The sequence below is a fragment of the Lactuca sativa genome, chromosome 1 (genome assembly GCF_002870075.4).
Source record: "Lactuca sativa cultivar Salinas chromosome 1, Lsat_Salinas_v11, whole genome shotgun sequence".
NCBI classification, from domain to species: domain Eukaryota; kingdom Viridiplantae; phylum Streptophyta; class Magnoliopsida; order Asterales; family Asteraceae; genus Lactuca; species Lactuca sativa.
In genome coordinates, this window is record NC_056623.2 from 51,492,916 (window position 1) to 51,508,896 (window position 15,981).

Sequence of the window (15,981 nt, forward strand, 5' to 3'; positions counted from 1 at the left end):
TGGACCTTTATGATTATGTGATACTGGGCCATGGGAATTGGATGGGCCTTAAGGTAAGACCATGTAGAGGTATTGGCCCAAATTGGAAAATCGGGCCATATGTTGGGCTTTGGCCCATTATTTGGCTTTTGGGTTTTTGTAGTGTGAGTTGGACCTTGGGCTTAGAACCCAATTATTAATTGGGTATTGTTTGATGTTGACAGTTTGGGGATCTGTCAACCAGCAGCTGCAGTTTTATCTGTGGGACTTCAGCAGTGTCAGGTGAGTTATCCTCACTATACTAAGGGGTGATGTATGTAAAATGCACTAGTTTTAATCCTACTTTTAGTTAATAAATTAAGCACACAAAGGCAGTGAACCTGTCTTTTAGTGGTATAGTTGGATAAGTAGGGTGTCGAACTCAGGGAACGAAAATTAATCTAATAACTAATTTTAACTAAGCAAGTAATAAAAGTAAAAGGGTTTTTCTTTAGTTTTACAAGACTAGAAACTTAAACACAACACTTAAGCACTTAACTAACTAAACAATTTAAGCAAATGACAAATTCACCAAATTTAATAAAGGGTTTCTGTTTAGGTTCAACCAATTCACTCCTATGGTTATTTAAATGATAGATCAATTATTATTGGTTACCAACTATAGTGGTTAGGTTCATGTTCATTGCTACTAACCCTTAGACAATTAATCAATTCAAGCAGTGATCAAGTGTTTAAACTAATTAATTCCCTAGTTTATTTATTTGAATTAAATAAGATTTGTAATTGGTTAATCAAATTGGTGTTTCAACTAACCTCTTGTTTGTTGGTTTCTCAAACAAACTCACACATTAATTTACCCATTCTCTTATTAATCCTAGTTTCATATTCATTATTCCTAGGCATATGATAAAGTGTTCACATAACATATGAGGTTAACAACTAAGAGATCTTCATGCAACTTAATTGCCTTCCAATTAACAGAAAGTAGTTGTTATTAATGCATAAGGTTCTTTAACAAACTTAATTTAATAAGATCACCAATAAACAATTAATCAAAAAGTAATAATTAAACCATAGGAGTTACTTGGTCTTTCCCAAACAGAAACAAAATGAATTTAGTTCATAGTTGCAGTAAAAACAAACACAAAAAAAAGTTCAACTAAGCTAAACATGATTAATCTCTAAGATTAAGTGGAATGTATCACCTAAATTGGCTTAATTCTTCAAAGGATTGAAAACTAGGGTTTCTCAGCTCCTCCAAGGGTTCTTCAATCGCAGATGCAGCTCCCAAAAGTTAGAAAATCTCCCCCATTCGGATAAAGATTCGCTATTTATAATTATCACAAAACGGGGGCTACTCGGCGAGTAGCTTCGCGGACTCGCCGAGTAGGTGCATGGAATCCGCGTTTGACCAGGAGTCTTGACTTATCTTATGGAATATTCTTGGGTACTCGCCGAGTAAGCTCGCAGATGCAGCTCCCAAAAGTCAGAAAATCTCCCCCATTCGGATAAATGTTCGCTATTTATAATTATCACAAAACAGGGGCTACTCGGCGAGTAGCTTCGCGGACTCGCCGAGTAGGTGCATGGAATCCGCGTTTGACCAGGAGTCTTGACTTATCTTATGGAATATTCTTAGGTACTCGCCGAGTAAGCTCGCAGACTCGCCGAGTAGGAGTGTGTCATTCTTTCATTCTTCAACCTTTGGTCTCTAATTGCTTCTCCTTGTCCCCCTTTACTTCCAAGCATGTCTTTTGGACTGAAAAAAAAAAAATTTAAGCATTATTAAGTACCTATTGTCCACATTATGCACATAATTAGCTAAAAATGAATAAAAATGTATGCTAACATATGACTAATTATGCAAATATCACGGGGTCTAAGGCACCAAGGCCGGCCCATTGGATTTGATATCCTAGTAGTTATTGATATGTAGAGTTTGAGTTAGTGATATATGCCAGTTGATATGCTAGTCGGGTAGACCTGTAGGACTACCTGTGATACTGTATGATTATATGTATGTGCATTAGTTATGATACATGTCGACATGTTATGTGGGATGGTTTGAGGTTGTACTGCTCCGTGCGGTAGCCAACAAACCTTAGAGTATTCCAGATATGAGCTGAGGATCGGGTAAGGCATGCCAGACACATACTGAGGACTCGGGAGCATTCCAGATACGAGTTGAGGGTCGGGTAGGGCCTACCAGACTCATATTGTGGGCTCGGTGGCAATCCATATGTGATTTGTGGGCCCGTAAGGCAATCCAGACTCACACCGTGGGCCCAGGGGTAATCCAGTCTGTAAAGCTGTCGACCCAGTACATGATGTTTTGTTTTGTTATGTTATGATATTATATTGCTGTTATAGTTATGCGGACTGTATGTGTACCGATATTTTGGGGGAACTCACTAAGATTTCGGGCTTATAGTTTCAGTTTATTGTTTTAGGTACATCAGGGGATCGTGGCAAGGCAAAGGCGTGATCGTACAGCTCCTCACTTTTTATGACTATGTTTCTGGGATACTCTAATATAGAACTGTGTTGAAAACAAACTAGTCATAACTGTTGGTTTCTAAATGTTTTAAAAAGTTTAAATTTGGCCTATTTTTTATGGATGTTACAGTACGCCTTGTAGGCCAGTGTACTAGGCTTAGCCCAAAATCTCCAAACTTTCGAAAGCCATGAATTCTTTATTCTAGGTCCGATTCTGACGATCGTTATATCCACACAAAGGTAATGGGAAGCTCTACCATCCTATGAAATCTCTCTTTCCTTAAAACTTTATGAACTTAAATCCAAAATTCATAAAAGGTCTACACCATCAATTTACCGATATGCCCTTGGGATCCTAAACAAAAACGAACACTCGGTACCCACCATCTACATTATCCACCACCAAATTGGGCCTATACCTCTCCTTACCAAGGTCCGAAGCCTTATGATACTTAATCTTCGGGTCACGATCCTGAATTACGAAACAACCCAAATCAGGGTGTCACAAAAAGGCTAGGAATCATACTAGGATCGAAGGAAAGCAAGAAGAAACCTTGGGGTGGCCGAAAACGAGCTTGACGGTTGCTTCTTCCTTCTAAAAACCCTAGCTGAAACCCTACTTTCTCCCTCCATTTCTCTTATTTTTTGGGCTCAAAGAAGGTCGAGATTTGCTTTATGTTGGTCGAGGTATGAGCATTTGAGGTTAGGATCGAATGGCTTTAAAAAAGATCGAGTTTTGCTTGCCTAAAGGAAGAAAATGAAACATGCATTCATGTTTCTCTGTTGTTGTGTCGTTTTCCAAAGAAGGAGACAAGGATAGTTTGGGTTTTTTTGGCAAATTTGGTCCCTGGGGTCTGTCATGCTGGCAGAAATCACCCAAATTTGAATTCTCTTAACATCACAAGTTCTAAAAATTACACATTAGCCCCTAGACTTATATGTACCCAATTATTATTATTATTATTATTATTATTATTATTATTATTATTATTATTATTATTATTATTATTATTATTATAATACATTAAAAAAATATGATGTACTGGGCATCAGTAAAACATGTGTTACAATTCTCCCCCACTTGAATTAGATTTTGTCCTCTAAATCCACTGCTAAACTAACTTAGGATATTGTTAATGTATATCTTCCTCAGGCTTCCATGTTCTCTCAGAACCCTTACGGTGCTGCCACCACACCTTCACCAGTCCAATAACCTTGTTGTGCAAGGTTTTCGTCTTTGTTTCTAAAAGAGAAATTGGTCTATGCACAAAGTTTAGATGCTCATTGACCTGAATAGCATCCAAGTGAACCATGGTTAACTCATCCAGTAAACGCTTTTGAAGCTTAGAAATATGGAAATAGTTGTGGATCTAGCTGAGCTCCTCGGGCAGATCGGATCAGTATGCAACCTTGCCCACCCAAGCAATTCGCTCTGAACGGTCCAATATATCGAGGCCCCAAATTGGCCTTCTTCCGGAATTGAATGACACCCTTTCATGGTGACATATTCAACAACATAAAGTCCCCAACTTGGAACTCAGTATCATACGGACGTCGATCTGCATAACTCTTTTGACGACTCTGTGTGGTTTGCAACCTACTACACACCTACTGAATCAACTTCATTGTATTAATCACCACCTCGATGTTCCCCATGACTCTTTGTTCGACCTCACCCCCGCAAATAAGGGTCTGACAATTCCTCCTGTATAGCATCTTGAATTAAGGCATGTCAATACTGGAATGATAGTTATTGTTGTAGAATGACTCTACTAAAGGAAGGTAGGTATCCTAACTCCCACAAAAATCTAATACACATGCCCGAAGCATATCCTCAAGAGTTTGGATGGTTCGCTCACTCGAGTTGTCAGTTTGTAGATGATAAGCAGTGTTGAAATGCAATTGCATCTTCTTATGGTATGTTCAAGGGGTTCATCCTCCATTTGTTCTGGTACAAGAGTGCTTAAAATGTAAACAACCTTCAGAGTGGTGAAAAGGAAGTGCATTTTCTTTTACTAACAATGAAAGTCATTGCCCTAAAACTTGTATAATTTCCCGAATTTGGAACTCATGTCCCTGACAGATTCTGTCATTGATATTCTGTAAAAAATCACAGTTTTTTAATGTTAGATTTTGGGTCTAAGATAATGTAATACCCGCAAATCCGGGATAGACAAATAAGTTATTATAATCCATAATAATGACTTTTAAATTGGATATTATTTGGGGTAAATAATCTTAACCAAGTTATAGTATATATGATGAGAAATTTGTACATATAAAGAATGCTTAAGTCCGACTTCGAGTGAAGAAGTTACAACCATTCAGAGTTTCGCGTTCGAACTGTATGTCGTAAATAGTGAATTAAAGATAGGTCGCTTATTAGCTTAAGTGATCTAAATGAAACTCATAGTATTTGGAAAAGCGAATCCGTGCATATAGAGAACGTCCAAATCTGACTTCATAAGAGGAAGTTATGATTTTTCTAGGATTCAACGCATCATTGTGCACATCAACATTGAATTCTAGAATGGTAGATTATTAGGAAAATAATCTAAATGAGAGTTGAAGATCTCATCAATAGGAATCCCTCAATATAAAGAACATCGAGAACAGAATCGGTATGTAAGAGTTATGCTTTCTGCATCATTCTCTAACAAGCTAAGACTTTCAAAAATATAAATTTTTGATAGAGTGAGAATTAGCTGTTGGGATCTAAAAGAAAGTTATATATCTCACCGAGAGATTCCCATGGATATAAATAACATCGTAAATGGAACTCGTATGAAGAAGTTACGCCATTTCAAAAATCAGGAAAACCAGGCGCACAAAGTCCCCAGAGCGCACTGATGACGTGGAAACACCAGAGAGCGCCACATGGCAAGTTGACCATTTCCCTCCTCCAAGAGTCAAGGTGACATGACACCTCGAAAATCAGACATGTAGCACCACGGTTTTGTGACACGTGTTACGTTCTAGAAGGTGGTGAGGTGGACCACCAATATCACGACACGTGGCAAACAACCAGAGGAGCCAACAAGGCTGACGTGCCCAACGCACACAATATCTTGCCCGACGTGTATTTCCATGTCCTATAAATAGAGCTCATTCCCGTAGAGGTTCCTTACATTCATACCCTAAAACTTCTATCTCGATATTCTCCCATATAGAGCCATTTTCCCTTAGTTTTCGGCATACGACAAAGCCCTACAATGCCCCTGACTAAGTATCCGAGTAGTAACCTTTGAGTAGGAGATTCCAAGTCAGTATTCTGCCCATTTAGATTATAGTTTTCATCGAAAATCTCTGTAAGTTAAACTACACTCTATTCTTTTCAATGTAACTTATATTTATAGTCACGATTCGTTTGTATAAACCTATAAATAAGATTAATCAGTAAATTTCCAAGTTGTTATACTGATTGATCTACTTACGAGAGAGGTGTCTAGAATGGTCATGTTGGCTTGGTTGTTGGATTTTAGAAAAGCTATATGCCAAAATGATCCTGTCTCTCAACCGTCCTGCCTGACTGATCCTTACTTGATATATCTTTATGTAAGCATTGAGATTAGTGAGGATCTTGACTATTATTAGTCATCGGAATCATTAGACTAAGACTCTGTATTAATCATACTTAGGTCACGTCAAGGGAATATCTAACATGTTAAGGCGAAGCGATGCCCTAACTTTGAGTCACCCACCTATATCAGGTTATTGCACAGTTACCTTCAGCTTACACATATATATCAAGTATTTAATTTGCCTAAATGCTTTATGTGCTTATTATCTGAGTTTCAGATATCTGTGTTGCATGAGATAATGATTTTTCGAAAATATCATATATGTATTTTACCGTACTCATAATGTATTGGGTAAGGTAGGTAGAAAGAGATAAGAGAAATGAGATAACAGTTAGGGACCATAAGAGTAGAGATAACGGTGAAAGACCATAAGAGAAAAGAGATAATGGTGAGAAGCCATACCAAAGATAGAATAATGGTGAGAAACCATACTAGAGATAGAATAGTGGTGAGAGACCATGCAAGAGTTAGGGAAAAGAGACCATGCCCAACAGAGATCAGTCATCAAGCAGAGTATTGATGACGACCATGGACTATTCTAGAAAGTCCAGTGGAACACTAGCAGACTTGCAATCTGTAGGTGTTAATAAAATCACACAAACCGAGAGGTATGGATTATGGATTCATTTGACTACTCTATTTTTCCTTGGTTACCTTATCAATGTGTAATACTTTGGATAGAACCCTTAAAAGAGGGAGAGAGAGAGAGGGGGGGGGGGAGGGACGGAGGGAGGGAGAGAGAGAGAGAGAGAGAGAGAGAGAGAGAGAGAGAGAAAGAGATAGAAAGAGAGAAAGAGAGTAACGAGAATGGGTAATCGGGTTAACTGTTTGGTGTGAATTATATAAAGAGATAAATTATAATATTATGGGCTGAAAACCCTATATACTCACCAGGTTTTCCAACCTGACCCATTCAGGTTATTGTATCACAGGTAATTAGATATGATAATATATGTATATGCCAATAGATTCAAAGGAGATATAGACTATTAGTGTAAAGAGATGTAGTAAGTCTTTGTTAATTTTATAACAGAAATACATTTCTTGGAAATGTCTTGATAATATTATTATCATATTTTTGGGACAAATTCCGCAAAGTAAATCTTTTTAAAAGGATACTTTGATTTATTAAGCATAAACAAAATCAGTCTTTTCTGTCCGTAAAAATGGGGATGTCATAAATAATCAATATTCACTTGCATAATTTATAGGATCGTGATTATAATTACTTTCCAACTCTATGATTTCGACCCTTATGTATGGGGAATCATGAAATCTGATGTGGGATAATCAAAGAGAGACAATTTGGAAGTAATGTTACTTCTAAATCTGAAACACAAAAAGTACCTTGTTATTTTGCATTTTTAAGAGATAGAGAGAATCTGATGAACAAATTTTGAGTATATAGAATGTAACCCTTTTCTAGAAGATTCAAAATGTTCTTATATAGGGAAGAAAGTAGTTAATGGTGGTTAATAGACATAACTGATTCTTACATCACAGTGATGTCACAATCTATTTTTGAAGGGAAAAATACATGTACATACTTTTTCTTGATATAAAATCTTCCCTTGGACCCTGCAAGCAATATTTTAAAAACCGTTTTTTTAGTTGAACTGGTATGGTAACCGGTTCCCGGTTTAACCGATTCGACCGTCGGTTCAACTGCTTTCTATAATTTTCATACTTTTTCCTATTTTTCTACACATACATAGACCCACAAGTTCAAACATTAAAAATACACATAAATTCCCTACCTATTCTTCTCCTCTGGGCAGTCACGAGGGATCCATTAAGATCCTCCTCTCCTTAACATTCGAGTGATTTCTCATTCTCTCTCCCTCTTTCTATAGATAAGCGGGTTCTTCGATCATTCTAATGAAATAGGTTCGTTAAAGCTACAAGTTGAAGATCAATCCAGATACATTAAAAACTCATAACCATAAGTTTTAAATCAATCCACGTACATAAAAAAATAAAAAAAATATATGATACATAAACAAAATATAGTTTTAGTTGAATACAAACACATTAAAAACTTTATAACATTTACCATGTGTTTTTATTCAAAGAAATCTAAAGATATGTGAAAAAAAATAAAGTTTATTTTGAAAATCATTCATTTCCAGGTGTTTTTATTTAATATAATCGGTTCAACCGAATTTTTGTAAAAACTGGTAGGTACATTCCAGTTCATAAATAGACATAAAACTGGAGCTAGTTGAACCGCTCTCTTATGCGGTTCCTGGTCCAACCAGACTGGCTGGTTCAAACCAGTTTTCGAAACATTGTCTGCAAGGGGCAATACCCCTAGAACCCGCCAGAGCCTCTGCCCCTTGGAACCTGTATCTAGGGGCACTGTCCTCAGACCTCTGTATTCCCAAGTTCATATTTATCACCCCGAGTGTGCACCCCACACCTCCTGTCTGGTGAGTAAATGGAGCTCAACATATCTCGATATTAATAATAACCATGCTAAAATATGTTGATAACACTAAAATCACCAGCACTAGATTTGGTTTTATTTGGTGCTTCAAGAGAGGTTTTTATTACCATTTAAAGGAGTAAGCCACATTGGATAATACGTAGACTAAATTTTGCCATATCGACTCTTTCAAGCCCATTAATTAGTGCAACATGGTAAAAATATGTGTGTTCCCCTTTTTAACAAGTAATTTGAAAGTTTATAAGTGTAGAATACAATAAATAAATAAATAATGGATGACCAAATGAAATAACAAGATGTTCTTTATAGAGAAACATTAACATTATCCATTATATAAACCATACATGAAACTAAAAAAAATTACTAGAATAAAATTTGTTGGTATCATTGACCCAAAAAATAACTCGGTCCATTGGTAAAAATCATATTTTAAGGTTAATTATTAAATATTAATATTGAACTCTCATTGGAGATGTCTTGATATAATGTACGTGGTTGTAAGATTCATCCAAAAAACTATTATGTTCGATGGTAAACTCATTTTTTGAGGTTGATTCTAATTAATTGATAGACAAAACTGTAAAAATTGTTTTTGTGGTATGTATTTTTTTTTAGTTTTGGTCTAAACTATGATTTTTTTTGGATTGATGGTCATTTTCCCCTAGTTTCATTGTGGAATTGGTCCTAGTTAAACTTCAAAAAGCCTAATTTGTTCTTTTATTTTTTTTCCATTTTCTTACACTTTTTATTTTATTTTATTTAAATATCCTTGTTAAAACAAACAAAGAGGGGGCCCACCCCTTCTCTTTCTTTCTTTCTTTCTCTCTCTCTCTCTCTCTCTCTCTCTCTCTCTCCTAGACGCCATTCTTCCTACACCATCACCCATTGATGAACTCCAGATTATGAAGATGAACTACATATACTCCATTTTCTTAATGATTCAACATTACCATTCAATTTTCTCGGTTTTAAACTATAACACGATGTAACATGTCCAAATACTTCATGCCAATACATGAAGGAACCCAAATCGAAAGAACCCCAATCATCACAGGAGCCAAAAAATCACACCCGCTACCACATCATCTTCTTCCTTACTGACTACCGGTTCAGGGGCAAGCTGGAAGGGGTAATGGAGAGAAAACTAAATCAAACTACACCAAACTAAGCCAAAATCAATAACAAAACTCAAACCAGTTTCCAGAAAATCAAAGTGGTGGCTTTAATGAAATCTAAGGAAAAAAGAAGTGGAAACAAGATCGAGAACTGAATCAAAGTTTGCATCTGGTGGTAGTTGATGATTCGATGGCAGAGAAGTGGGAACTCAAACTTGTTTGCATCTTCCTTTTTTATACACATGTTGTGAATCGATCCACTTATAAATTGGGATTTTCACTGGTGGGTTTGGGGGGGGGGGGGATGAGGTGGGGGATGAAGTCTATCATCATCCATCACCGAAGAAGACCACTAGGAAGTATGTTTGCTATAAAGAGAAGATGGCGTGATATGGATCAACCTTTCCCTCTCTTAATCTGTAACTATCTGCTTCAATGTATATATCTTTTGAGTGAAAGGAGAAACTCGAGGCTATGTGTAACGCCCGAAATCTTTAGGAGAAATTGTTGGGGAGTAAAGCATCTTTTTGGTTAGACACGGCGTGATGGAGGACCCAACACGGCGTGTCTAGGATGGAAAAATCGTGAAGATTAAATGAACCAACACGGCGTGTTGAGGTGCCTCAACACGATGTATTGGCAGTTAGGAAGGAAACCCTAATTTTTAGGGTCTTGCACCCTATTTAAAGGTCTTAAGACCCTTCGGATGGCCTCCTTATCGGCCTCCATTATTATCAAAACCCTAAAACGAGTTGTAGGCTCCGTTGTCAAGCATTTGAGCCTTGGAAGAAAGTTTGGTGTTTATTTGTGCATTGTGAAGAAGTTAGAAGATATTGAAGTTTCTAAGGTTGGAGAAGGAAGTCTTGGATCCAGAACCACTCCCTATTTTGCAAGGAGTTTGAGGTGTCAAGTTCTTATCTTGATTGCTAGATGCTTAGATCTCTCTTTTGGGTTAAATTGTTATGTTTTAGCCATGGGTTAGATGGATGTTAGGATTAGGACGTCCCAAATCCTTATTCTTTTAGATATGGGGTTTTCATGGACTCTTTTGGCATAAAGGTGCCAACTTTATGGATTTAAGGGCTTCATGCATTCATTAAGTCCTTTATTAATCCCTTCTTGAGCATTTGATCTCCTCCTAGGCATGCATGAATGTAAAGTTGGCAACTTTATGTGGTCTTCCAGCTCTAGGGTGTCAGATCTGCATTTTGGGGCTTTGTCTTTGAAGATTAAGTGCTTAATGGTTAAGCTCTCACTCTTTTAAGTCTAGGTTTGGGTTTAGACCCATTTCGGTGGTTCCTAAGGGTAAAGTTGGAAACTTTACCCTTCTAGATCTCATTTTTGTCGAGATCTGATCTTTCGAGCTATTAGATTCGATGAAGGCAGCTTAGTGTATTAAGTTGTTGGGTCTTGGTCAAACTCGGTGATTTTGTTGGTCAATACGGCGTGTTGGCTTGGTTTTTCCTGATTCAAAGTTGATGGAGAAACACGGCATGTTGAGGGGACAACCCGGCGTGTTGGGTCAACATGGATTATTGATATTGACTTTTTGACTTTTGTCTTTGACCAAGTTTGTCCTAAGGGGTGCTTGAGGTAATCTGAATTGTAACTAAGGAAATTATGGGGTTGGGACCAATTTGGAAATTGAGCCATTAATGGTCCTTTGTGGATCTTTGGATTTGGGCCTCAGTTTCGGTTCATGTTGGGTCAGGGTAAAATGGTAATTTTACCCCAAGTATGGATAGTGAGCCTTAGAATGGAACCCAATTTCTAATTGGGTGTTATTTTGATCTGATTGATCGGAGGTGTCGTCAGGGCATCAACTAGGGATTTCTTGCAGTGAGCTTCAACATTTGAGGTGAGTCTCCTCACTGTTCTATGGTTCGAAGGCACCACTGCTGACCCATTTGGTTATGTTTTGTAGGAAGACCCTAGGATAACCCTTGGCATTTTGTATGAAAGACTAGGAGGTGGCTCCTGACATTCTGTACGCAAGACCAGAGTCTGAGCTCTGGCAATTATTAGTTAAGTAGTTGTAAATTGTATGCTAGTTGTCTTTGTGATGCTTGCACGGAAGACCAGGAGGTGGCTCCTGACACTTGTTTGTAAGACCCAGAGTTTTGTCCCCCGGCCTGGCAAGGAAGACCACGAGGCGACTCAGGACATAATGACAACACTATGGATAACACATAACACCTTTATTGATTGTGATATATGTATGATAAGTATGGTTCGATGATATGAATGTTATTTATAGCTCGATTGGTATGTGTGGTATGTGGTATTTGGGGAACTCACTAAGCTTTGTGCTTACAGTTTATGTTGTATGTTTTCAGGTACTTTCGATTCGAAAGGGAAGGGTCCAGCTTGAACGCAGCGCATACACCCGTGTTTTCTGTAATATGTGATTTTGGGAATTAACTCTGATAATTGTTTTACTTAGAAATGCTTTTAAATGTATGGATCAAGTTACATCTGTGTTTTGATTATAAAAAAAAATGAAATTTTTATCCTTGATTTTTGGGACGTTACACTATCATGATATTGTTTCGCATCTAACTTCTCTGGGCATCAGTATTCCGGCAAAGGGTGAAACTCGGCCCGTAACTTGGCAGGGCAACACAAATGGTGTTGTGTGGGTATTTGGTGATGAATATCTGAACTCTTACGAGAGTGTAAAGATGACAACGTCGTTGATTCATTGTTGTCGACAATTTTAAGGACGTAAAGGCATGTATTTAGGCCTAAAGCGAGCTTGAACTTCCTCTATATGCTTTCGCCTCCCATACTTCTGATATTTGTTAGATTTTTGGAATCGAGTACGATCCTAATTATTTATAAATAGATAGAAGGGCTTTTGTTAAAAGAACTTAGGAGGAAAATTTGGTTGGTGAAAAACAACAATCTTCAAGAATAAACCATTCTCCGAAATTTTTAATCCATAAATATACGAAAAAATGTTTAAGAAAATGAAAAAAAAACAAATTAAAAGAGCAGATTGATCTGTTCAAGTCTAACAAGGACTAATTACAAGATAAAACTAGCTAAAAATGACCATTAATCCAAAAAAATTATGGTTTTGACCAAAAACCCAAAAAAAAAAATGCATACAACATAAATCATTTTTGTAGTTTTGTCTAATTGATATGTCAAAAAAAAACCTTTCATTTTATATGTATATTTTAAATAATTAACATTTCAAAAAACATTCTTAGAGCATTTCTAATAGGAAGTTTTTTAAAAATTTATCCAAAAGAACTATTATGAATTATGGACTTCTGAGTTGTAATATATTGATATTGTTAAGTGCTATTAGCACTCTATAATTTTATAAATATTACATAACGAATTAGATACAAGAGGTTTAACATGTTTTACAAAAATAAATAGAAACTAGAAGATATCATATATCAAACATAACTTGTATTTTTTGTTATATAGATTTAATAAATTAGGTGAATAGATTAAAAAAGATAAATGTATAAAACTAGAACTAAATAAGAGTATCCTCTCAAAAGTTTAATCGAAAATTAAATCATATGAATTGTCTATTTGTCAATAGATTTGGTGTTCAATTTCCAATAAAAAAATAAAATAAATATTATAAATTAGTTTTTGTAATCTTTTATTAAACCTTATATAAAATTTTATAGAATTGTATGTATTATATTATAATTATATATAAATACATTCTATTCATCTAAAATGAGAATATATATATCAAATACTTATAGCCCAACAAAATTTTGATAATCAACAAGGCTATATATACCTGAAATGGCACCTAGTCAGGCTTCACTCTCACTCATCTGCTTTTACTTCGGCTATACCGGTATCACCACACCTTTGGCGTGGAGTCAAAAATGGCAAGAATACCATTTTGGCTTAGAGTTTTCTCTCTGCTAAAAGTCTAAAAGAGTCTATACGTATTCCTTTTTCCCTGTATTTTTGCCATTTTTGACACAAAGTCCAGCGGATTAAAGTCATTGTGACCCACTTGTATCGCTTGTCGCCATCCCTCAGTCTTTACAGTCTCCCCGACTTTCCCTCGTTGTCCATTGTGCTCTTAAAGCTTGCTCTCCACGCCGGAGACCGGCTGTCCGCCATTATCACCTCCTCTCCCTCCAGCCGCCGGCATATTCTAAGTCCGTCCTTTTCGGCCATATATTTCAGTCGATAATACATCCACAGAAGCCAGCAAAAAGAACCCATCTAGGCAAGACCCAGGCGTTATATGACAATGGCCAACAAAGATGATAATCGATCCACTAATGACGCTGTAAGATCAACTCGTCGAGTGAAAATAAAGTTGGATCATGTTAAAACGGAAGATCCAGAACCTGATCCCATCGACAATTCAAGTAAAAGGAGAAAGACAGATTCAGTTGATGATCCTCATGGAAATGAAGGAATGTGGCGGGGGAATGTTGTGGGACCAGAGGCAAAAGAGCTGCTACAGGCTGTTGAGAAGCAGTACCCCAACACATTTCAAGGGGTTCAAATTCGTGCAAAGCCTATTTGGTTGAACATTTTGAAAGAACTTCATCTGGGCATCAAAAGTTTCATGGAAACATCCGTGGATGAACTAGTGGAGGAGAAGATAACCGGTTTTCAAGAAGATTTTGAAGAATTCGAGAAGTTTGGATTTGATCTCTCGTGGGCCCGAAAGAGGCTAGACATGGTTGACAGGCTCAAGTTTGGAAAAGAGCCTTTGCAAAATGAGTTGAATGCTTTAGAAGAATCGTTAGAGCCATTGAAGGAAAGGGTTAAAAGGCATTTGAAACAGATTATGGAAGCTCATGATATGTGGAAGAAGGCACAATTAGAGTATGATAATGTCAAAGATGCTCGAGACAAGAAAGCACAAGAGGTGGAATTGAAGTTTGGAGCTGAATATGATCGAGTATTGAAGGGTCATCTTGGTTTTGGTATGTTGCCAGGCTACTAGCTTACTGTTTTTGTTTCACTGTAGTAGCAAATTAGATGAATCCAAAATGTAAATTGTTACTTTATTTGTTTTGCAAAACCTAACTTTAGAACTTACATATTGGAAATGAAGATTTGAAAAACACCTACCCTACGTACTGTAGTTCTTCAGCATGCATAGCCTTGGAAAGAAGCTCCACAGAATTTGATGATGTTATGCTAACTCAAATTTGATTCAATAGCTTGATGACCCTTTGTTCATTCAGGCTTTAGCTTGGTTTTTTAAGGTTTTCAGAAAAACTCAACTATATAGCTTGAAATATCCACAAAAGTTGTGGTTATAAACCATCCTCGATTCAAGAGCATGAATGGCTCAAAATTATGAAAAATATGTTAGATAAAGTACGTTTTGTTTAAACCCGGCACAAACTTTGAAACATACATAATGCTCAAAGAGATCGATGAGGATTAGAGTTGAACTTATATATAGTTGAGCATGATTCATTATACGTATTGAACTCATGTTTTGTACTAGATCTAGATAATGTTAAGTTCAACTCGATGAAATTTGAATCATCTTCAGTGTCGTTTCAAACATATTTTGGGACTCATGTTTTGTACTAGAACTAGATAATGTTAAGTTCAACTCGATGAAATTTGAATCATCTTCAGTGTCGTTCCAAACATATTTTGGGCCAAGGACGAGAGAAAAAAATGGGTCTTTAAAATACAGAAATTTCATTAAGTTTTTTATAATAACTCAATAATTAAAAGAAAATTATTTGTACTATCTTCTAAATATAACAATTTCCATAAAAATTTGGGCCTCTTTAAAAGATGGGCCCTGGACGGTCGTCTCTATTGCCCACCCTTTAGGACGGGCCTGATCATCTTTAACTTTGAGATGACTTGATAAAAGTTTGAGTTGTTTGTTGTCCTTGATATAGGAGTTTTCTGTTTGACCATGCTTCGGTATCTATTGTTTGTGGGTGATATTTTTGTGAGATTATATTACCCCATATTTTTGTTATTTGCTAAATTGTCGTATACATAAACTAAACTGGTGTATTTAGTGGTATCAAGAGTCTTGAAAAAATATTATTTTGTCAACTTAGGTGTCATTGATTTTTTCAAAGCTAAAATGTTTAAAGTCTACAGACCACCTCTTCAACCCTCTATAGAGGGGACCAAACGGCTGCAATATGTAATAAAAAGTTTGTTTGTTGTTTATCTTATGCAGACTACTGCAATAAGTTAAAGTAAGGTGTGAAGATGTTTGAAGCAGAGGGTCAAGTGTTGTGTCACGCAACACACGCGTAAGAGTTTTAAGTCAGAAGTCTTCTTAAAAACAAACAACTGTGAAAGGCCAACTGTTACGTGTGTGTTGCGCGACGCAACAATAAATGGTCAGAAATAGTTATTTTTTAAAAAAAAAACT

The 15,981-nt window shown here is 36.5% G+C and overlaps 1 long non-coding RNA gene across 1 annotated transcript; it reads right to left on the minus strand.

Annotated features, from left to right (window-relative positions):
* Window positions 1–7,542: 7,542 nt before the first annotated feature.
* Window positions 7,543–14,882, minus strand: LOC128133206 (uncharacterized). The gene is made up of 2 exons (XR_008231575.1): window positions 14,694–14,882; window positions 7,543–7,954 (listed from the first exon to the last, which is right to left on the minus strand). It is a non-coding gene; the product is annotated as an uncharacterized LOC128133206 (long non-coding RNA).
* Between the last annotated feature and the right edge of the window lie 1,099 nt (window positions 14,883–15,981).